The 22,410-nt window shown below is 49.3% G+C and overlaps 1 protein-coding gene and 1 long non-coding RNA gene across 2 annotated transcripts in view; one reads left to right on the forward strand and one right to left on the reverse strand.

Annotated features, from left to right (window-relative positions):
* The first annotated feature begins 1,663 nt into the window (after positions 1-1,663).
* FAM49A (family with sequence similarity 49 member A) overlaps positions 1,664-22,410 on the forward strand; it is a 105,490-nt gene continuing 84,743 nt past the window's right edge. The window contains exon 1 of the mRNA XM_029231653.1: positions 1,664-1,763. The gene's annotated coding sequence lies outside the window, so the exon portion shown is untranslated. The remainder of the gene's footprint in view (positions 1,764-22,410) is intronic.
* Positions 5,876-22,410, reverse strand: part of LOC114900506 — a 41,868-nt gene continuing 25,333 nt past the window's right edge. Inside the window, exon 4 of the long non-coding RNA XR_003794851.1 lies at positions 5,876-6,823. This is a non-coding gene — a long non-coding RNA (uncharacterized LOC114900506). The remainder of the gene's footprint in view (positions 6,824-22,410) is intronic.

Consider the following 22,410-nt stretch of genomic DNA (forward strand, 5'->3'; position numbering starts at 1 on the left):
CAGCTTAAAAGGATCTGAACCCAATTTTCCCCAATCACAATGAACTCCTTCTTGTCCTGAGCCCACAGAGCAAATACCTCTATCTTAGCCTGTTTCCTATTCTGCCTTGTCATAAACTGGGCTGGCAACCAGTCTGTCTACTCCTCAGGCCAGGGACATGTGTCCTGATTCCATCGTTTAGCACTGTGCCTGACACTTTGTCCAAGCTCAAGACATCTCTTTAAAACAATAAATACATGACAAGGATGTCCTTGAAATTAGAACAGTTGGGTTTAAATTTAGTTTAATTAAGACATTAAGGTTCATCTTAAAAAATGTATATTGTGAATAAAAACCACTGAAATTTAGTCTCAACCTACTTGCCCCCTCATTGACAGTTTAATTTCACTGTAATCTTTATCATGTATGGCGGTGTAGCAAGAAGGATTTTTCCATAGAGCCACCCAAAGTAAAAATGGATCGTCCTTGCGGGGATTCACAACAGGGTCTGGTCCAGGTACCGGCACCTTGACTGACACAAATAAAAAATGGGGACGTGTTCATTCTGACCCGAAAGACCCCTACCCATTGGGAGACTGTTTCATTCTAACTAGACCATGCCCTCCTGGCCCTTGTCTGAATTCTTGCCAAAACTCAGAGCATGAGCTGTGCTGAGCAGCTCATGGAAGCTCTTCAGACTGATTGTCAGAGTCTGGAGGAGGCTGGGATGGCATCAAGTCCTGCAGGGGACCCTGGGACTCAGAAAGTAAAAGGACTTGGCCAAGGTCTCCTGAAGCTTTCTGCACTCCAGGACCTGGGCGCCTTATGTTGCAACCCGCACATTCCTGCAGCAACTGACACAGCCCCCAGCATATGGCTTGGCCCATTGTAGGGGTTTGATAAAGTTTCATGATTGACTGGGAAAGGAAGCAGGAGAGGCCTGGGCCTGCAGAAGGGCCCCCTCAACAGGAGCTCTGACTCACAACCTGTTTGGCACTGCGCGGCCCTCTCTGGTTTCCTGAATCTCTCTCTCTAATGGCAGATGTTTTAAAACAATGATCACGACAATGACACTGTAATCCCCTACTTTCCCTTGCATCATAGAATTTTTTCAAGTGTTTTTGCAGACTTGCTCTTAAGGGTAATTACATTTTTTGGACTAAGTATTTGCAAAAACTTTTTTTGGTGGTCCCATCAGATAACGGCGGCCCCCAGGGCTGGGAATCTGTTAATAGTATGTGCGGGGAGGACAGGGCAGAAAGCTGGGATCAGGAGTCAGACTAATTAGGGAGTGGGGTGGAGTTTGGGACGGCTTGACTGGGTGCATGAGCAGTAATGTGAGGGCGGGTGTGCGTCCAGGGGTGGATCAAAGGGCCTTTCTCCCGTCTTTTTTTTTTTTTAGAGGAAGAGTGGGTACGGAGGGATTCCGTGTGTAGAAGCAGCAGGGGCACATCCGGGCTTCCTCCTGGAGGGCAAAGCCAGCGGCCAAGGCCTAGAAAAGGGCAGGGGTTTCTGCGTGCGGAGATGGTCTGCACGAGGGATCTGGCGAGGGTCTGCGGACCCTGCCTGGAGACGGCGGGGGTGGGGCTCCCCGGGGGCCGGGGCGGGGCGGCCGCAGCCGGCGGGGGCGGGGGGGGGGGCTGAGGGCGGGGGGGGGCGGGGCGGGGCGGGGCGGGGCTCCGGGGCCGTCTCGCAGGCTGCGGCGGCCGCGGGAGAGGCGTCCACAGCGGTGGCGGCTGGGGCAGCGGCAGACCGGCGGCCGAGCAGGGCGGCGGCGGCACGGGGTGAGCGGGGCGCGGGCCAGGCGGGGACGCGGCGGGGAGCGCGGCCGGGGGCCTGCAGGGAAGCGGGCTCGGGAGGCGCCCGGCGAGCACTGCCATCCTTCCCCAGCTCCGGACGCAGCCTTCGGGGGAGGGCGGGAGGGAGAGCCGAGGACCCAGTCCCTTAGCCCTTCTCCAGAGATCGCCGTCCAGATGTCCGACTAGGCGCCCCACTGCCCCTTCTCCCGAGGACAGCCTCCTGCTTGTGTTCCAGGTCACCTCCCTCGCCCCTCAGCCACTCAACCTCCTGCCCCAACCCCCAACGCCAGGTATCTTCAGCTCCAAAGCCATTCTTCCAGGAGACCCCCGACTCTGCTTCCCCATGCCCACCACCAGAGGCCCGGCTCCCCAGCACTCTCTACAGCCCCAGAGGCAGAGATGACCCCCGTCCCTAGGGCCTGCACACCTGGACTCTAATGCTGCCACCTGCCAGGGACTCTTACTAGCCAGCCAGCCAGCTGCTGTGCACCGCACCCAGGCCTCCTTGCCATCACTCTCCTCCATCTCAGAATCCCAGTCTGAAGAAAGGGACTTGACGGATCCTGAGCTTTGGGAACAATTTGACCCACTTCCCAAAAGGCTGATTCCGGGCCAGCCTGGCTATTTGGTGGAGACACCTGTCTTGCCTGCCAGCCGAAGGACCGACCGGTCTCTGGCAAAACGGGCCAGCGGGTCCCTGGGTCCTCCTCCAAGCTGTCCTGACTTGCTGGCCAGTGCCCCCAGAGACCAGGACCAAGAGCTTTGTCATTTAAGACCTCCAGATCTCTTTGCTGACCCCACCCCCAGTTCCCCAGAATTCCGCCCCTGCTGGTGGGAGTGTAGGGTCCAGCGCTGATGGGCCACCATCCTGGCCCTGGCCTCCCCTCCCATGCCCTTGTTTCCCGGCTGCCTGCTCCCCGGGGAACCCAGGGCAGAGTAGTGGAGCTGGGATTCAGGGTCTCGGTCTCCACCCCAGCCCTCTGGCCTTCCTTCCTTTCCCTGTTAGAAACTTTTCCCCTCTTTCGCTGGTCACCATCACTCCGGTTGGGCCTGGGCCATCTGCACAGTGCTGTGTCCCCAGGGCACAGAAAGCTGGGCTGGGACCACGGAGGGCTGGGACGTGTGCTGGGCCAGCATGAGAAGGGTGGCTGCTAGCCAGGTCGGGCTGGGCGTCTGGGCCCGGGGGCCAGAGCTTTAGGGTGGGTCGTTGGCTTTCACTGAGCCCCAAAGGGGGTCCGAGGGCTTGCTTTGCTGTGAAGAGAGAGGGCAGAGCAGGGGCTGTTTTTCCTGCCTGCTTCTGTCTTGTGTTGCTATGGTGACAGTTTTGCCTCTCTTCCTTCTTCTGACTCTTCTGGGAGCTGGTTTTTATTGGTCTGTTGTTCTGTCTTTTATGGCTCTAATTTCTCCTTTCTATTTGCTCTGAAATAAACAGTCATAAACATGGGCGCTGGGCCCAGGCTGGGGGCTGGCAGAACTTCACCTCTTCCTGGCCCCAGGCTCCTGTGAGAGGAGAGTAGGGGAAAGAGGTGGGGACAGACCTGGCCACACTCCCTCCTGCCCCCAGCTCTGGGAGGGCGGCAGAGGCATCACAGTCTCAGGCACACAGTGAGTAGCCCGCTGCCTCGGTGCTAATAATAGATCCAAGTGTGATGGAGAAGCCCGCTAATGTTGATTTCCTTTCATCTTCAAGGCAGCTCTGTGGGGTAGGGGCCGTCCCCACTCTGCAGATGCCAAAACTAAGCTCAAAGTGAGCTATTTCCCTCAGGTCACTCTGCTTTTAGCACATCGTCTGTGCTGAGATTTTGTTGAATGGATGGAAAAGTGATGGAGCTGGCGCGCAAAAGCCCAGCTCGCTGCCTGGCCACCCCGAGGGCTTCCAGGTCCTGCTCCCAGAGGACCAACAGAGCTCCCCCAAACCCATGTGCTGGGAGACTCCTTGAAGGGTTTTCCCCCGTTTCCCCGCTGGACTCCCATGGAGGCCACTGCCAGAGAGCGGCCTGTCAGGTCCCTCGCGCACCTTTGACCCCACTGTTGGGGACTCAAGTTGGGAGGAGAGTCAAGGCACTTGTGACTTCCTGTTTTTGCTCAGCACCCAGAAGCGTTCAGTTTGCTTTTACTCTCAGGGCTTAGATGCAGCCGGGTGAGCCGGGGACACTGAGAACCCAGGAGACCTTCCCAAGTCAGCCCTGGGCGAGGAGTTCGGAGCTGTCCGGCCCTGGGTCACCGGCGGTCAGCTGTCAGCGACACCCTCCAGAGAAGCTGCCCCCCTTTTCCCTTTTATTTTTCCCTTCACTACACACTCTTTTCTTTCCCATCCCTCCCCTTTCTCCCTTCACGTTGCCAGTGCTCTAGGCCTGTCAGTAATGAGCTGGAAAAGCACCATGGTAGCATGAAAAAACCAGGGAGTCAGCGGCCTCATTGTCAAATTCCAGCCCTGGGGCAGTCAGTTCACTCACTTGGGCCTCAGTTTCAACCTTTCAAATGGGGTTGATAGCATCTGTCTGAATGGTTACATTTGCTTGTTTTTGTAGGATGGAATGGAGTAGTTTACAGGGATTGCTTTACAAAGTTGAAAGCCTGAAGGGCTCATAATGTTCTCCTCCTGTTGGGAGGTGTCACTGTTAAAGAGACCCCAGACCACTGCCCAGAGGTGAAGAACTGATTTAGGAGTAATTAAGCTGTAAAATCTGAGGAGTAGAGGCTTTCTCTAGTCATCTTGTCCAGAGTTGATGCTGAATCAATCCACTTCTTTATTTATGCGCCTTCCATTAACTGAGCATCTACTCTGTACCAAATACACTTTGGGGAACTGGGGATTTAAAAAACATGAACACTATTTCTGTTTTCAAAGAATGTAGTCTGGGGGTAAAGACAGTCATGAAAAGAGATCCTTATAATACCTTCGAAGAAGTGGTGTGATCGGGAAAAAGGCAGGGAGATGTGAAGCCCAGAGATGGTGACTTGACTAGCCACCCACCCCTTTATGGTTGAATCAGGCAGCCTGTACTTTGCGGCTGAAATACAGCTCTCTTAGCACCGCCCGCCTGGCAAGCCCTCAGTCAGGCCCTCGCAGCGATGGATGGGTGATGACTCCCGAGCCCCTCAGTTCTGTGAGCAGTGTCGGGGGAGAGAGGCATGTGGCAGGAGCCAGCCCTGCCTTCCTTGCTGAGTCTTTTTTTTTTTTAATTTATTGGCTGCGTTGGGTCTTCGTTGCTGCTCACGGGCTTTCTCTAGTTGCAGCAAGCAGGGGCTGCTCTTCGTTGCAGTGCGCGGGCTTCTCATTGAAGTGGCTTCTCTGGTTGCAGAGCACAGGCTCTAGGCGCAGGGGCTTCAGTAGTTGTGGCGTGCGGGCTCTAGAGCGCAGGCTCAGTAGTTGTGGTGCGCGGGCTTAGTTGCTCCACAGCACGTGGGATCTTCCCGCACCAGAGCTCGTACCCATGACCCCTGCATTGGCAGGTGGGTTCCCATCCACTGTGCCACCAGGGAAGCCCCCTTGCTGAGTCTTCACTCATCCACTCATAGTAGCCTCTGGCTCCTGTTTCATCTTGGTCAAAATCCTTTCGCAAAGGCTACATGAATTACCTGACAAGGCAACATGGTGATTGGGAAGAAAGCGGACTTTGGGAACCAGCCATGAGCTCAGACTGTACTACTACTGTGTCCTAAGTGTGGGATCCTGAGGGAGTATCTAACCTCTCGGAGCCTCAGTTCTTGTACCTGTAAAATGGCAATAATGAGACTTGCCTTCTAGGAAGTGAATGATCTTATGTATTTATAGGGTCTGGCATGGGGCCCACTTCACACTTGCTGTTATTTAGTTACACTGATTAGGAAAGAGTTCTCAGTTACTGGGCCTCTGGGTCCTCTTAGAACCATGGTGGGGAGCTCTTTGGACTAATTCTGGCCTTCAGAGATCCATTCATTATCTGGGAAGGTTAAAGATTGCACACGCTCAGGTTCTAAGCACTGCTGGTTAATCTTTGAGTTATCTCTCACCAGATAAAATAATGTTCTACAACATGGCGATACTGCAAAGCAGCAACACTTTGATTTCCTCAAAGGGGAACAAATTTGAAATGGCAACAAACACGCTGAGTTTCAAAAACATGTTACTCTGAGAATACTTTAATTTGATGTAATCCCACTTGCTTATTTTTGCTTTTGTTTTCTTTGCTTTTGGTGTCAAATCCAAAAAAATCATGGCCAAGACCTACATCAAGGAGATTACCACCTGTGTCTTCTTCTAGAAGTTTTATGGTTTTAGGTCTTGCATTCAGTCTATGTTTTGAGTTACTTTTTGTGTATGGTGTAAGATAGTGGCCCAGTTTGGTTCTTTTGCACATGGCTGTCGTTTTCCCAACACCATTTATTGAAGAGACTGACCTTTCCCCATTGCATGTTCTGGCTCCTCTGTCAGACAATACTTTAACATGAATGCTTCACATTTTTTATTCTGGGCATGTTTAGCTTCCTGTTCTTTTTTTTAAGTTACCCTATCTATGGATAGATATTTTCTCAAACCATCACTGCAGCTCTGTGACATTAGTATTATCATGCCCTTTTGACAGTAAAGGAAACTGGGAAAGGTCCCTTGCACAGAGTCCGGCAGCTAGCAAGTGGCAGGGTCAGAATTTAGAACTGGGCCTGACTTGCTATTCATGCTGGCGTACACAGCCTTGTCATCTCCTTGGCTGGCATGTCAGTGATTTAAAATAATTGTGTTTGGAGTATGCAAGCAGATTTTAACGGCGGTGGAACCGGTCAGGGCTGTAACTCGGACCCATAGTAAATATTTAGAGACTTTATTAGGGTTTTGTTCTCAGCACAGCGTGAACGAGGCTTTCGGCAGTTGGCTGAGGCTTGGTTCCTAGAAGTGGTGAAGAGAAGAGGAGTTTGGCGTGTCCGAGTTCAGAAAAAATGTTTGGTGATGCTCAAAGTAGCTTCCTTTGCCCAAGAATGCGTTGCTAGTTTGTCGCTGAAATAAATTCAGTTGATTTTAGAACTGAACGTATGAACGGAAGGCATGACAGGTGCACCCCAGGGATCTAGGAACAGAAGCAAGAAGGTCAGAAAATGTGGGTCAGTGGCCCTACAGATGCAGGGGTGGTTGGGATTCTGTCTGTCAGTGTAAGTCATGTCTAGGAAGATGGAGGTAGAAAAGCGATTACAGAATGGCTCACTCCTAGCCTTTCCTGGGTAATTTAGAAGCCGAATTTCCCTGGTCTGAGAACCCCATTGTCCTGAAAACGGTGCCATGTTTGCCAGCAACACGCTTACCTGGTCCAGCTTAGCTCTGCAAACAGATCCGTTTCTATTGGCAGTTATCTCAGGGCCTGAGTCTGGTGTCCGCTTATTTAATGACTTCACTTTCTAATAAAAATTCTGTATGGCATAGATAATTAAATCTTTAAAATGAAACTGGGGATATATGTATACGTATAGCTGATTCACTTTGTTATACAGCAGAAACTAACACAACATTGTAAAGCAGTTATACTCCACTAAAGATGTTAAAAAAAAAAAAGAAAGCAACTGGGGAAATGGGATGCCTCCAAAGAGCTGAATTGCAATTTTATGATGGATCAAGCATGAAAATGAGATCATTCACTCATTTGCTTAGCAAATGTGTACGGGACAGGCTCCTGCCTTGTGCTGAGCTAGATGGAACACAGTGATCGAGATGGCTTTGTCCCTGGCCTCAGGTAGCTCTCACTCCAGACAGGAAACACACACCTAAAATGGAGCTTGGAGAGTGTCGGAGAGAGTGCGGAGGGCGGGAAGGAAGGGGGAAGTCATTGTTTCACCTCTTACGGCAACACTGCCCCCTTCCTCCCCATGGGTGTTGTCTGTGGTGCACCTGAATCGCACCTGACACGTTGCAGGGAGAGGAAGCCTGAAAGAGAAAAGTACAAGCCTGGACGGCGAAAAGCCGGCTCTGCTCTCAGCCCTGTCCTCGCTGCCTGCGTGGAGGAGGAGGGGCAGGCACGGTGGTCCCCCCACCGCCCCGGTTTTAGGTACCCACGGTCAACTTCGGTCTGAAAATATTAAGTGGAAAATTCCAAAAATAAACAACAGTTTTTTGTTTGTTTTTTGCGGTACGCGGGCCTCTCACTGTTGTGGCCTCTCCCGTGGCGGAGCACAGGCTCCGGACGCGCAGGCTCAGCGGCCGCGGCTCACGGGCCCCGCCTCTCCGCGGTATGAGGGATCTTCCCGGACCGGGGCACGAACCCACGTCCCCTTCATCGGCAGGCGGACTCTCAGCCACTGCGCCACCAGGGAAGCCCAACTCATCAGTTTTAAATTGTGCACCGTTCTGAGGAGCGTGATGAAATCGAGCACCTTTCCGCTCCGTCCCCCCTGGGATGTGAATCATCCCTTTGTCCAGCGTACCCCTCCTGTGAGTCACTTAGTACCCATCTTGGTTATCAGATAGACTGTGGCCGTATCACGTTGCCTGGGTTCAAGGAACCGTTGTTTTACTTAATAATGGGCAAGAGTAGTGATGCTGGCAATTCGGATGCGCCGAAGAGAAGCAGTAAAGTGCTTCCTTTCAGTGAAAAGGTGAAAATTCTCAATAAAGAAAGAAAAAAATCTTTGCTGAGGTTGATAAGATCTAGAGTAAGAAATTAATGCTAATTTTGCTGTCACACCTCATACGGCAAAAGTCACGGCTACATAAGGAGTGTTTAGTGAAGATGGAAAAGACATTACATTTATATAATAAGATACTTTGAGAGAGAGGCCACATTTACATAACTTTTATTACAGCACATTGTTATAATGGGTCTATTTTTTATTAGTTACTGGTGTTATCTCTGTGCCTAATTTATAAATTAAACTTCATCATAGGCATGTGTGTATAGGAAAAACCATAGTATATGTAAGGTTCATTACTATCTGTAGTTTCCACTGGCGGTCTTGGAACATATTCCCTGAGGATAAGAGGAGACCACTGTACTTCACTTTCACTGTAGGTAATATGGGAAGGTTGGATTTGGTGACTTAGAAGGGTGCTTCCAACACCTAGCCGATGATTCTAATAAACCCTTGGGCTTCTGTCCCAAAGTGACAGGTGAAGAAGCAAAACCTGGCAGCCTTAGTCAGCAAGGTTGCAGAGACAGAGCTTGGATGGGGAGAGCCGAGGGTGTTTTCAAAAAACAGAGAAACCTTGCGCCCCCTCATAGAAAGGGAGCCAAGTCTGATTGAGCATCTGAATAAATAGTTGAAAGTCAAGGCCATTGACAAAAGGGAGAGCCAGGAGGGATGCAGGAGCTCAGCAGCGGTGGGAAGGACCGTCACCAGCTCACTCCCACGTTCCAGGGTCTCCACCGCCTGGGATGTGGAGGGTTCACCTCAGAGATGCTTTGGTCACTGCAGAATGCCCTTCTGTTTTAAGTTAATGCCTGTTTTAAAAAATCATTTGGTTTGATGATTTCCGGGTTTTAGAATAAATTAAAATGCATAATCGTTTTAGGACCGTGAGGAACAGTGCCAGACACACAACTATCTCAACACACCGTCAAGCTCTCTCATTCCCAGTGGCATCCAAACTCAGGCTCTTCCAGTAGCAACGGTGAGGCCGGATGCCTGGCACCTGGAGTAGAGAGACAGAGAAAACCCACTCGAAGCAGCCTGGGCTTTCGCAAGTTATGCCATCTCTTTGAGTCTTGTGTTTCCTTGTGTAAAATGTGGGTGGCAGCAAAACCTTCTGAATAATGAGCATTTAATATCCACTTTTAGCAATCCCCTAAAGAGCTTTAAAAAACAGATATCCCCATTCTGTGGATGGAGAAACTGAGGTCCACAGGTGTTAAGAAACTTGCATAATGTCACATCATTAGGAAGGTTGCACAGCTGGCACCTGAAACCATGTCTGTGTGCTTTCAAAGCGTGGTCTCTCCTTACCACCCACCCTAGGAAGGAGAGGATGCCAACTCTTTGAGATCCAGAGAGGTGAAATGTGCACCTAGAAGTTCCGTGAGACCATCCCGGGGCTGCAGGGTGAGTGTGCATCTGAAGCCCACAGACCTGGGTGGAACCCTGGCTTTTCCCTTGGGCAGATGTCTTAGGCTTACTGAGTTTTCTAATTTTTGAACTGAAGTTAATAATATGTTTGGCCCAGGAATATTGCAGAGAATACAGGCATACCTCGTTTTACTGCACTTCACAGATACTGCGTTTTTTTACAAATTGAAAGTTTGTGGCAAGCCTCAGTCGATCAAGTCTGAGCCATTTTTCCAACAGAATCTGCTCACTTCATGTCTCCGTGTCACATTTTGGTAATTCTGGCAATATTTCAAGCTCTTTCGTTTTTATTATATTTGTTTTGGTCATCTGTGATCAATGATCTTCGATGTGACTGCTGTAACTTGCTGAAGGCTCAGATGATGGTTAGCATTTTTTAGCAATAAAATTTAAATTTTAAAAATTAAGGTATGTACATTTTTAGACACAGTGCTCTTGCACACTTAATAGTCTACAGTTTAGTGTAAACATAACTTTTATATGCACTGGGAAACCAATTCATGCGACTCGCTTTATTGCGGTGATCTGAAACCGAACCCACATGATCTCCAAGGTGTGCCTGTAAATGAATTAAACATTGTCAGTCTCCCTTTTTGCCTGATCTTTTAAGAAAATGTGTTTGAAAAGTTCTCGATCTACTTCCTTGAGGCTCCTTTTTATTTGTTGTTTTAAGTTGGAAACAACAGGGAACTTCTTTCTCTGACAGACGCATTCCGGAATTGCCCCGACAAAGCCCCCCACATCCACTCTTCTGGACCTATACTTCTAGCTCGTAAGCCTTCATTTTAAACTTGAAATGAACCTGGCCGTGTTGCTTACTGGAGTGTAATAAGGATAAGAATTCCAGTCGGCATCCAGCATTGCACCTACCGTATGATCCGTCTCCCATCCTGTCTTTCCTATATTTTGTAAATGCACGTGTATGGTTTTTTCCCCCTGAACTGTTGAGGTTTGAAATCTGCGCCCTTGAGTACCTTCAGAAGTAATCAATGGAGCCGTAAGCTATTTTCTGACATTCCCTTATTTGCAAGTCCAAAATCCAAAATGCTCTGAAAATGCAGTTGTTGTTGTTTTTTCATAACTCATTTGGAGGCAAAAGCTGGCCTGATGGTACATGAGACTATTTTTAGTTTGTATTTATGCCACTCAGGATGAACAAGTTTTTCATCAGAAGGATGAGTGCTCCAGACTGGGGGTACATATAACATGCTATTATCTGTACTATATTACCTTTCTAAAATCTGAAAAATTCTGAATTTGGAAGCACATCTGAGCAAGGAGTTTCAAAGACGCATTTGTGAATCTCCCTTTCTAAAAGCCCAAAGGAACTCACAGCACCCCTGGGATTGGGGCGTTGGGGAGGCACCAGAGGGACCCTCCAATGCCTACCTGATACCAAATGCTGTGGTGACACGATTCATCGTGTATTCGTCAGAAGCCCTCCTGGCCAGTTTTCTATTTCCTCAATTTAAATAATAGGAAATAAATGAGCAGGCTTGGCACAAAAACAAAACAAAAACAACAATAACAAAACCTTTTAAAAGCATGGGTTCCAAAGTTTCATTGGGACAAAGTAGTTTTTAAAAAATTCCATAGAACTAAAATAAGCTGGGAATTTTTGATCTAGCGTGGCTTATAATCAAGTTTCACAACTGGCCTTTGGGGGGAAGGTAGAAGGGAATTTTTAAATCCTACTCATCATTTTAGCCTTGGGAGGAGGAAGCAGGGCTTGGAGAGCGAGCAGGAGGAAGTAAAAAGGCCCGAGTAGGAGTGAGAAGGTCTTGGTTCTTATCTTGGGTCTGTTCTTGACTTGTTGAGTGATTTGGGCATGTTGCCTCCCTTCTCTGGGCTCTAGGAACTCCGTTTTGAAGTCATTTAATTCTTTCTGTCTCTCAGAGTCTAGGAGTAGAGGCTGGGGCCCCCAAAGCAAGTGAAAAGCACTGAGCTGCCCCCCTGGCTGCATTCTCGCAGCTTCCATCCATCTGGCCTCCAGCCAGACTGGAGGGAGGTGAACAGCTTCCTCGTGCTTCGTTGGTCTCCCCCAGGTCTTTCCTTTCTCCTGCTCTCACAGCACGACCCTCTGACACTGTAGGCTGGTTTGTGTGGGATTCACTTTGTCCCCAGCACCTCCCCTGATGCCCAGGGAGGGCTCACGGGATGTTGAACCGAGCACTGCACGTGAAACTGCCCCGCTGGTGATGGCCAGCGCCGAGGGTTGCGCTGGGGCTATGGTCAAGGCCATGCTAGGCACTGCTGAGGGGGTGTTGGGAAGGAGAGTGGCAGTTCCCAGTTGCAGAGCACAGGACCAGTGCAAGTTCTGCCCATGGAGATGGAATAGGTCCCCGCAATGGCCTGTATGGGCGAGGGGTTGGCATGTAGCGCATTTAGGTAAAGGGCGTTGGGGACCCATCTACCTCCCTCTCATTTTCTCCCTCCCTCCCTTCCTTTCTTCCTTCCTTCCTTCCTTCGTTCCTTCCTCCTGCCCTCCCTCTCTCTCTCTCTCTCTCTCTCTTTCTTTCTTTCTCTTTGGAATTTACTCTTAACCTATCATAATTCTGACTTTTGCCGGGTTGAAAGTTTCTGGAGAATCTAACGAGGTTTAAAAAGTTGGTGATTCTGTCTGTCTCAGAGCCCCTGCCCTGCCCACCCAGGAGATGCTCACTTAGCAGTAACCCATGGTAGGAACCGGGCCCCTGACCTTGGATGGGGGTTTGCACGGTGGGGAAGTGACCTTGACTTTTAGGGTCCTGAAGCCCTTCAGTTCGCACAGACTGTGGGATCCACCGGGCAGCTGTAAATCTGGTTGACACCAGGGCACACTGAGAGGAGGGCACCTCTGGGGGTGGCTGGTCCTGATAAATTAGCGAGGCCTGGACTCCTGTGTGTGCGCGTGTGAGTGTATGCCCGCTATGTGGGTGCGTGAGCGTGCACGATGTGTGGTGTGTGCGCGGCGTAGGTTGTGTGTGTGTGAGCAGGTGTGAGTGCGTGGATTCCCGGGTCCTTTCAGATCCTGGGAGGCGCTACCAAGGCCCGGGCCTGGCGTTGTCCGGTCGCGGCTCCCTGCAGCCCGACCCGTGGCCTCTGTGTAGCTCCAAATGGAACTGACCACCTAGCGGCTCCCTAGGGCCTGAAGGACCTTTAATCTTTCAGAGACCAGTGACCACCAACAAAGGCAATTCGGAGGTTAACTGGCAGGAAACAACTAAATTATGTTTTCTTAGGGAGAAATATCTAATCCTTCTGCTTTGGAAACCCAGAACCCTGTCAAAGCTGATTTTATACATATTTGAAAAGACACAAGTCATTTGAGCATGAGACTTTAAAAGTAAAGATAAACAAGAGAAGAGCCTAATATGGGTTTTAAAAAATAAAGGACTAGGGATACGGTCAGTTTCATTTGACAACCGGGTGGAGGAAGGTAGGAAAGGATTATGAAAGTGAAAAGGAATGGAAGGAGAAAGAGAAACACAGAAGAGAAACCGTTTGAGCTGCCTTCGCCCTGTGACAGGCGCCGGGCCCGTCTCCTCGTCCGGACTCTTCCAGGCCAAACCCAGGCCGGGCTTAGCAGAGTCGGGAGGCTGGAGGGGAGAGAAGCGGATGGATAGAAGAAGGGGGCTGAGGATCCTTGCACAGTTTGCTTACTAAGCTCCCGAGGATCAAGAAGACCTCTCGGGGTGGTGGACAGCACCCTGCCCAGGGAGTCCCCTGGGAGCTGAGGTCTCTCACCGACCCATCTAACCTTCTGTAATCCTGTCCCTCTCTGCACCTCAGTTTCTTGGCCTGCGGTTGCTGTGGCCGAGAACTCTCTTGCCCGTGTGTGCAAATCGGGGGCTTCCTCCCACGTGACTGGAGGCGAGTGTGCAAGTTCCTGCTGGTGGGGATGAAATGCTCTATGCATCTCCCCTATTGTTTCCTCCTTTTAAACCACCTGTGTGTGAAGTCCCCTTTCACGCTGTCCACTCAGTAATCCGCTAGTAAGGCTGTGGGTTGTGCAGATATATCTGTTCCACCTCAAATTCAGGCAATGATTTGAGTAGCTCCTGTCAGCTAAAATAGCAACAGTGTGCTCGCAATTTCGTAGTATATGCGCTTGAGTTGTTTTTTTCTACATAGTTATTTCCAGGTTACCCAATACCGACATGGCCCCTAATTTTTCAAAGTATACCACATTTTCAGTTGTGTTCATGACACTGAATTGTGATCTGCAGGTGCCTTTAATACCTATCAGTTCTCTTTTGCTAGTCTGTTTGTACACATCCCTCACCCTACAGACAACCTTGCAAGGTAGATATATTTCTTTCTCTTTTGCAGATAAAGACTGAAGCTAAGACAGTTTTAAAAACTTGCTTTAAGGACATAGGATTGAAAATGGGGCACCAGGATTTTGAGTCAAGTCTGTCTGGCTCTCAAAGCCCTACAGTTTCCCACACCACATAGTTCCCACTGCTTCCAGGCCACAGTTTTATTTTTTTTAGGAAAATCAAATCTTTTTTTTTTTCCTGCCATGGTTCTACTTAAGCCTCAGAAAATGCAATCATAGCTGGAGTTCTTCGCCTCCTTGCAGAGTGGAGTCCCATGGTTCTCCCTCCCATAATGTAAACTTCATGCAAATAATATATTCCACATAACACACTTTTGCCATGCACTCCTCAAGTGCCACACACTGTTCTAGAAACTTTCATGTTTCATTGAATGGGAGATGTGGACTTTATTTTATAGAGGTCAAAACTAAGTCTCAGGGCTTCCCTGGTGGCGCAGTGGTTGAGAGTCCGCCTGCCGATGCAGGGGACACGGGTTCGTGCCCCGGTCCGGGAAGATCTCACATGCCGCGGAGCGGCTGGGCCCGTGAGCCATGGCCGCTGAGCCTGCACGCCTGGAGCCTGTGCTCCGCAAACGGGAGAGGCCACAGCAGTGAGAGGCCCGCGTACCGAAAAAAAAAAAAAAAAAAAAAAAAACTAAGTCTCAGAGAGATGTAATTTTTTACCTGAAGACAGCACATGGAAGGTTGTGGCTTGCTTTGTGAGTTAACAATTCGGAGTATGGTTCTTTCGGGGGCTTGGGATTTCACCTTTGGCTAAGGACCGAAGCACCCCTTGTTGAATCATGAAATGGAGTCCAACTGACCCACCCAGCTCTCAGCCTCATTGTCTCTGTCTGCTGCGGTCAGAACCCGATCTAGTGGTTGTGGAGAAAGGCATGGTTCCTCTTGTATTTTCCCATCTTGCATCAGCCTGTACCATCCTTGGCTTATTTGAGCTGGCCCCAACTCCTGTTCTAGTTCCATGGCTCATCACAGACTTACCAATGTTATGCATTAGCTTCATATTACAGAAGAGACCGCGGTAATGTGATTTACCCAGGATCACACACGAGCTATGCATGCTCTTTCCAAGATGCTCTTTCCTTACCAAGACAGATTCTCTGAGATTTACTTCTGGTGTTACATTCTCCTGGAAACCTCCCCCAACTCCCCATCAGATTCATCCATCCATCCATTCATTCATCCATCCGTCCATCATCCAGCCACTTATTCAACAGATATTTATGGAGCACCCACAATGAGTCAGGCACTTCTCTGGGTCAGTATCTGGAGAGTGCAGTGAACCAAACAGACAAACCCCCTGCCCCCGTGGAGGTTATAATCTATCAGGGGAAGATGGACCATAGACATATAAGCAAGTAAAATGGAGATGATGTTAGACATCACATGTTGATGAAGGAAGATGAGGCAGAGATGGGTGTACAGAGTGAGGGGTGTGGGGACAGGGTCTGGGGGGAAAGAGTTGCTCCTTTAGGTTGGGTGGTCGGGGAAGTCCTCAGAGAGGATGACAATGGGGGGAAGGCCCGCAGGGAGTGAGAGGGTGAACCACACAGCTCGCTGGGGGAAACGTGTTCCAGGCGGAGAGTCGGCAAGTGCAAAACCTCAAAACCTGGCCCGGGGAGAGCAGCACGGAGGCCCAGGGCTGTGGTTGAGTGGACAGGTGGCAGGTGGGGAGGTCGGGGACACAGCCAAGGGCTGGCCAGGGACTTCAGTGCTCTCCTGCTGCCCCTTCCGACTGAGAACTTTTGCTGTATGTCTGCAGCCTCTTTTTCCACTGGTCTGTCCTCACACTGGCCTGTGCACCCTGCAGGGAAGGCCTCACATACCCTTAGTTTTCACACCCCCAGCACCTCACGCCAGGCCTGGAGTAGCAGGAGAGTGCAGCATTTATGGTAACTCTGCTCCTTTTTTTTTTTCTTCTTTTTTCAGTTTAAAACTTTTTTTATTGAAGTGTAGTTGATTTGCAATGTTATGTTATTTTCTGCTGTGCAGCAACGTGATTCAATTATACATATATGCATTCTTTTTTTAATATATTCTTTTCCATTTTCTTTTTTTTTTTAAGCCAAGAATGTTAATGAGGGGCTTCCCTGGTGGCGCAGTGGTTGAGAGTCCACCTGCCGATGCAGGGGACGCGAGTTCGTGCCCCGGCCGGGGAGGATCCCACATGCCGCGGAGCAGCTGGGCCCGTGAGCCATGGCTGCTGGGCCTGCATGTCCGGAGCCTGTGCTCCGCAATGGGAGAGGCCGCGGCAGTGAGAGGCCCGTGTACCGCAAAAAAAAAAAAAAAAGAATGTTAATGAAAGTTTATTTGTGATTCTTTTGATAACATGGGGAGTTTGAAGGCATGCCACTTCTAAACTCCAATTAGCAAGTTCCTTTTTGGACAACCTTCAAAGGGTTGCTAGGGAAAGAATGAGGGGCCAGGAAAAAGCTGGAAGTGGAAGCTGTGGCAAGGAGGGTGTTAAGTGGAGGAAGAGGGCTTCACCAGAAAGCCTGGGATTAGGGGGGCTGCCAGGACCCCTGCTGGGGACCAGTGTTTACAAAGAGTGGCCAAGGCTGGAGCAAGGAGCTCTCGGGAAACCCTCAGAGTGTGTCGGGAGTCCAGCCAGGACTTTCCACTCACCACTTTGCTGACTCAGAGGGACCTGGAAGGCCTTGTCTCTAGAGACCTTTCAGGAAAGAAAAGAGCATTCTCCCTGCTGGGGAGTTTCCCTCACAGAGCTGAATACTGGTCTCAGAGGACTGGGCTTCTTCTGAGGCAGGGAAAGAACCTAGGAAATGCAGATCATCTAAAGCGGGGGTGAGAAGCGGGCTGAGCAGACACACTTGACCTCCGTGTGACTCGTCAAGGTCAGGGACCTCCTCTGGCTGTCAGCTCCCACCTTCATATCTGCTCCCAATCCAAATCCTGCATCCTCAGGACAAATGGAGGCTCACACCTCCTGTCCCAACTCATAGCAGTTGGTCCAAGTAGCTCAGTAGGGTCGGAGCCCTGGGGGAAGGGGTAGCAATTAGTGGATATTGAGGCTGGAAAACATTCTGAAGTCCTTGGGAAGCCATTAGGGCATTTCAACGAGGCAGTGATGAAACTGGGTTCCCAGCCAGAGGTATGTGTGTGTCAAAGTGTGTATGACATAGTAATAAAATGATGGAGTGTCCATCATGGAGAGATGGGGAGGGAAGCGATTCATTTTCCACTGGTGTGTCAGGTGATGGGTTGGTTTAAAAAGAAAAAGCAAAGATTTGTCTTGCCATTATTCAACAGCTCTCTTGACGATGGGCTGTGCACAGGCACCGAGCTGGATGCTTGTATAGACACAGCAGATCAACACAGCCCTTATGAAAAACCATACTTCGGAGCACATGGGATAAGATCCCTTGAATGACCTGGCTGCAAATGCATGTTGCAAAGATTTAAAGGTGGGGAAATAAGAAGTCACAGTACCTGATTTCTAAAGGATGGAGAGTTACTTCTGTACCTGCCAATGATCTGGGTAAAGCAAGTGACAGTCTCTCTGGACCTTCGTCTCCTCACCCACCAATGGACTTGATCTTCAGCCATCCCAGGGATATTAGAACACAACAAGCTTTGCCAACAAGTAGAAAGCTCTGTACGAATTGCAAGGTGTTGCTTACATGGCCGTGAGGGACTTCTGTTAGCAGTGTGGTACCGGTGAGAGGATGGAGTCTAACATTCATTCACAACTTAATTTTTCTAAACTTTGCTTCTCCTGGTATGTCTCTGACTGCCTGTTTGGGCTTTCTTCCAGCTTTCAGAATTGTTTTTCCTGATTTTTTTATTAGTGTCTGGTTTCTGCAGTTCAGTGCAGTGCTTTAAAAATGTATACATGTATGTGTTTACCTAAATACTATGGGGCCGATTGTTTTCTTTGGCTGATATTACACTAATGGAAGAAAAAGGCCAGGATAGTTGCTCAGGATATGAAAGGCCTTGGGTGCTGTATGAAAACAGCATCTGTGGGTAAAATAGGAGGAGGGTGTCAGAAGTTGGCCTTGCATGGGTCAGGGTAGGAAACCAGCAGTGTGAATTACCATGAAAAAGCATGCAGGGTGCCAGCTCTGTCAGACCCCCCCCCACACAAAAAATAGCTGTTGAAAATTGAGCTGTCTCGTGAAAAGATCAGCGGCTGCAGAATGTAGAATGCTTTCCTTGTATGTCAACAAGCTGGGACAGAGCTTTGAGCCAGCCTGAAATGTGTCTAAATAAATGATTAAGGTGACTCACTCATTCGCATTGAAAGGAGCTTTTTTAAAAAGTGAAAGTAAGAGGGAAAGAAGGGAATAAAGCAGAGGCAAAGAACAATAGGATTTAAATTTAAAACAATAGGAACAAGAAAATTGAATTAGTCACTTATGTCAGATCCTGTGAGCCTCTGTCCTGAATGAATACCTCCCCATAAAGGTTTTAAGGTCAGGGTCTCTTTATGTTTGAATTTCCTGGTGAAATAACACACCATTCCCTGGGCAGGTTCCAGGCCTGTGATGGGCATTCTGGGGATATTTGTCACGTAGCTGCTGCAGAGCTACACTGTCCAGCTCAGGAAGCCTTCCTACAGCCAAGGAACAGCCTCTCAGCCACCGGCAGAAGGTCTGAGGCTAGGATCCCTGTCAGTTCAATGGAGATGGAAGCCCTGTCCTTCAGTTCTGCATTTATTTTATTAAGTGTCTCAAGTACTTTTGCTACATCATCCCTGATACCAGGAACTGACCCAGAGACCAACGAAATCTTTATGATTGGCTAGTGTTTGAATTGATCTGTAGTTTGCAAAAAAAAAGAGAGATTTTTACACTAAAGATGAGCCAGTCTTGTTTTTCATTATAATCAGGTATGATAAAGTATATAGTTTTGTTTCCATGGCTTTCATCTCTTTGCTGTTTGATTCTGGACCATCACTTAACCGCTCTTAGGTCTTCGGGACCTTAGTCATGGAACGGATGTGATTCCTTCTTTGCTGACCTCAACATAATATCTGTGAATATGAAATGACTTAATATGGCATCAGGTGGTGTATTAGTCAGTTTTGCCGCAGTAAGAAATAACCCCCAGATTTCAGTGCTTGGTAGCAATAAGTCTCTCACTTATGTCACATGTCAGGGGCTGCTGGTTGGCTTCATGGTACTGCCCCACATTTCTTTTTTTTTTTTTTTTTTTGCGGTACGCGGGCCTCTCACTGTTGTGGCCTCTCTCTTTGCGGAGCACAGGCTCCGGGCGTGCAGGCTCAACGGCCATGGCTCACGGGCCCAGCCACTCCACGGCATGTGGGATCTTCCCGGACCGGGGCATGAACCCGTGTCCCCTGCATCGGCAGGCGGACTGTCAACCACTGCGCCACCAGGGAAGCCCCCCACATTTCTTATTCTGACACCTGGGCTGAAGGGGCAGCTGCTTCTTGGAAAGTGTCCTCCTCATGACAGGGAAGAGAGTGACCGAGGTGGCAGAAACTTGAGCTGCTTCTTGAAACTTCTGCTTTATTCTACTCACATTCCATTTGCTAAACAGGGTCAATGGCCAAGTCCTATATCAATTGTGACCGCCTGCCACGGGAGGGGAGGAGGTACATACAAGTCATATGGCAGCCAGAAAGGCTGTATATTCTTGTTACAACCCATATACTGTAAACATGTTAAACAGGATGTGAATGTTATGTTCTTAGTAAAGTAACATTTGATGGCCTAGTAGGAACTGAGCTCATATCTGATGTTGATATTTAAGTCAACTAGGCTACACTGCACCAGCCAACATTCAATTACATTCGAACGTAGCTTCTCCAGGATGGAAGAAATTTGGGGTCATTTACCTACGCTAGGGGTAAAACCTAGCGGTGTACCTGGCAAATAGTAGGTATTGGATCCATACTAGCTGTTCTGAATAACTCCATGAGGTCACAGCTGCTCCAGTACTCTGGGAGCCCAAGAGTCAAATAGAATTAAGGTTTCCAGTCTGTTTAAGATGGGAACATTTGACAAAGCATGTATTTTAACTGTATGCTAGATAAACAGGCTTGTCAATTTAGTTCTTAAATTCAAATATAATTACATTTCTGAAGCCTTTTTGCCCCTCACCCTGGAACTCATATCATGACATCAAAGAACTCTCAGGGTGCAGACGTAACTAAGGGTCCCCAGTATTGTTGATGATCACTGTACTTGTGAGGGACAGTAATAACCACACTTTTGACTGTTGTTGTGTCTCTCTTTGGAGCTTTCCAAAACATTTATTTTGTTGTTGTTATTGTACCTTCCTGTCTTGCTGGGAGCAATGGTAGTCTCTTAAATTTAAAGAAACAAAAACCAAGGCACGAAGATGTGAGGGCAGGGCCAGAGGCCAAGCAGGAGGCGTGGACCACCACTCCTCCCCTCCACAGCTGTGTGACCTTGAGCTAGTTACTCAGCCTCTCTGTGCCTCGTTCACATCTGCAAAATACGGATGGTAATAACTCCATCTTCCTCCTGGAGGTGCTGTGACAATTTAATGGGGTGATGCCTGTGGAGTGTTCGGAGCCATGCTTGGCACACAGTGGGGGCTCAGGATCCATCTTCAGTTTTAGCTCTGGGCACAGGAGGGAGAGTGGCAAGCAAAGAGCAGCCATCTGCTCCTCGGGCACCGTCCTCCGTGTCGCTGGTCTTTGAGAAGGGAGAGCACAGGTAGCGGGGAGGCCTTGGATTGAGGCCGGGGCGTGAGACTCCAGGGATGGTGAGAAGGAAGGGACATGGCCGTGCTCCTGTCCTGACGTGGTGCAGAGAGTGGAAAAGTCTTCAGGGCCCTCGCCCCTTCTGTACCTGAGCCTGAGTGGTCAGGGGCCCACTGGGCTTCCTGGTGGGCAGGACTTCTCGTCAGTTGCAATCAGGGACCTCAACCTGCTGCGGTGCTGACTCAGGCAGGAACTTCCCAAAGCAATGCTCACTGGAGACACAAGGGACATTCATAGGGACGTTTGTCCGGGGCCCCTGATCGTATCTCGCTGACGCCGTGCCGGGCCAGCCTGTCAAAGGCATGGGGTCTCTATGCATGAAATGCAGCTCAGGAAACACACTGCAATCCAATCGCAGGCAAGAGGGGACCCACCGGACCCCAGGGGGCGGTTAAAACACAGGTGAGCGCCCACACAGCAGGCGGCACTTCTCACGTGTATAACATCCTCTGGGGGTCCTGGCAAACCATCGTCGTCTATTTTCCCCTCAGACCTCGAGAAGGCACCTTCTGAGAGGCCAGTGTAAACTGCATTTTTAACTTGCAAATAATGAAACATCGTTTTGCTTTTTATTCTGTAATTGAAATTTTCCTTTTCTCTAATGCCTTTAATGTAAATAATTTCATCCTGAGTGTCCAGGAATTTAAAAATCCACTTCAGCATCTAACCCTTTCATCACCAGCATTAACAGGTTTTCGCAAGACAAAACAGCTCATTTAGAATGCTGTGTTCTAGTAATAATGGGGAAAATATAGGCCTTATTGACATCTTAATCGTTTTCCTTTCTGGGCGTTAGTGGGGGAAGACGTTCTGTGTGCAGCTCCGATATGTGTCATTCAACTTAAAGGACATGGATTTTCGGTTTCCCACCTGCATGGTCTCCCTTACTCTTCCTAGAAAGCACACCTTATTACTTATGCCCATTTTATGGAAGAGGAAACTAAGGCTCAGGGCCTCATAGGAGCACTTAGCTCAGGTTATAGTAACTGGAAAATGGAGCGGCCAGGACTTGAACCCAGGTGTGTCTGACTCAGAGCGTCTGTTTTTGGCACCACACAGTATAGCGGTCAGTTGTGTGATGACTGGACCAAGCTTTCTGAGGACACATTATCTCCCTAGCTGCTTAGGCCAAGGAGGGTGAGGATGTGTGTTTATGAAAACCTTTCCAGTGTGGCTCCAAGTGCTTGTGTGAGGGTGGTCCTCGTGGTCAGGAGAGGTGGTCCCCCGTACAGAGGCCCTCTCCACCCAGCCGTGGAGAGCAAGGAGAGCTCAGGGTTAATTAAGCCAGCTGGGGCTCCCTGGTGGGTGAGTTCCTCCCATCCATACCCTGTCATCAGCTTCTATCCAAGACTGAACACCTTGCTTTTGTACTTCTGCACATGTGCGATGGCAGTGGGCTGTGATGACTGAGCCTGACTCCTTCATTCCCTCATTCCATTCTGTCAACAGACATTTACTGAGCACCTACTATGTTGCTGGACTGAACAGTACAAAGGCCCTGCTGTTAGCTTTTATGCATGCATACACACACACACACACACACACACACACACACACACACACACACACAC

The sequence above is a fragment of the Monodon monoceros genome, unplaced genomic scaffold (genome assembly GCF_005190385.1).
Source record: "Monodon monoceros isolate NGI ecotype Baffin Bay Population unplaced genomic scaffold, NGI_Narwhal_1 Super_Scaffold_19, whole genome shotgun sequence".
Taxonomy (NCBI): Eukaryota; Metazoa; Chordata; class Mammalia; order Artiodactyla; family Monodontidae; genus Monodon; species Monodon monoceros.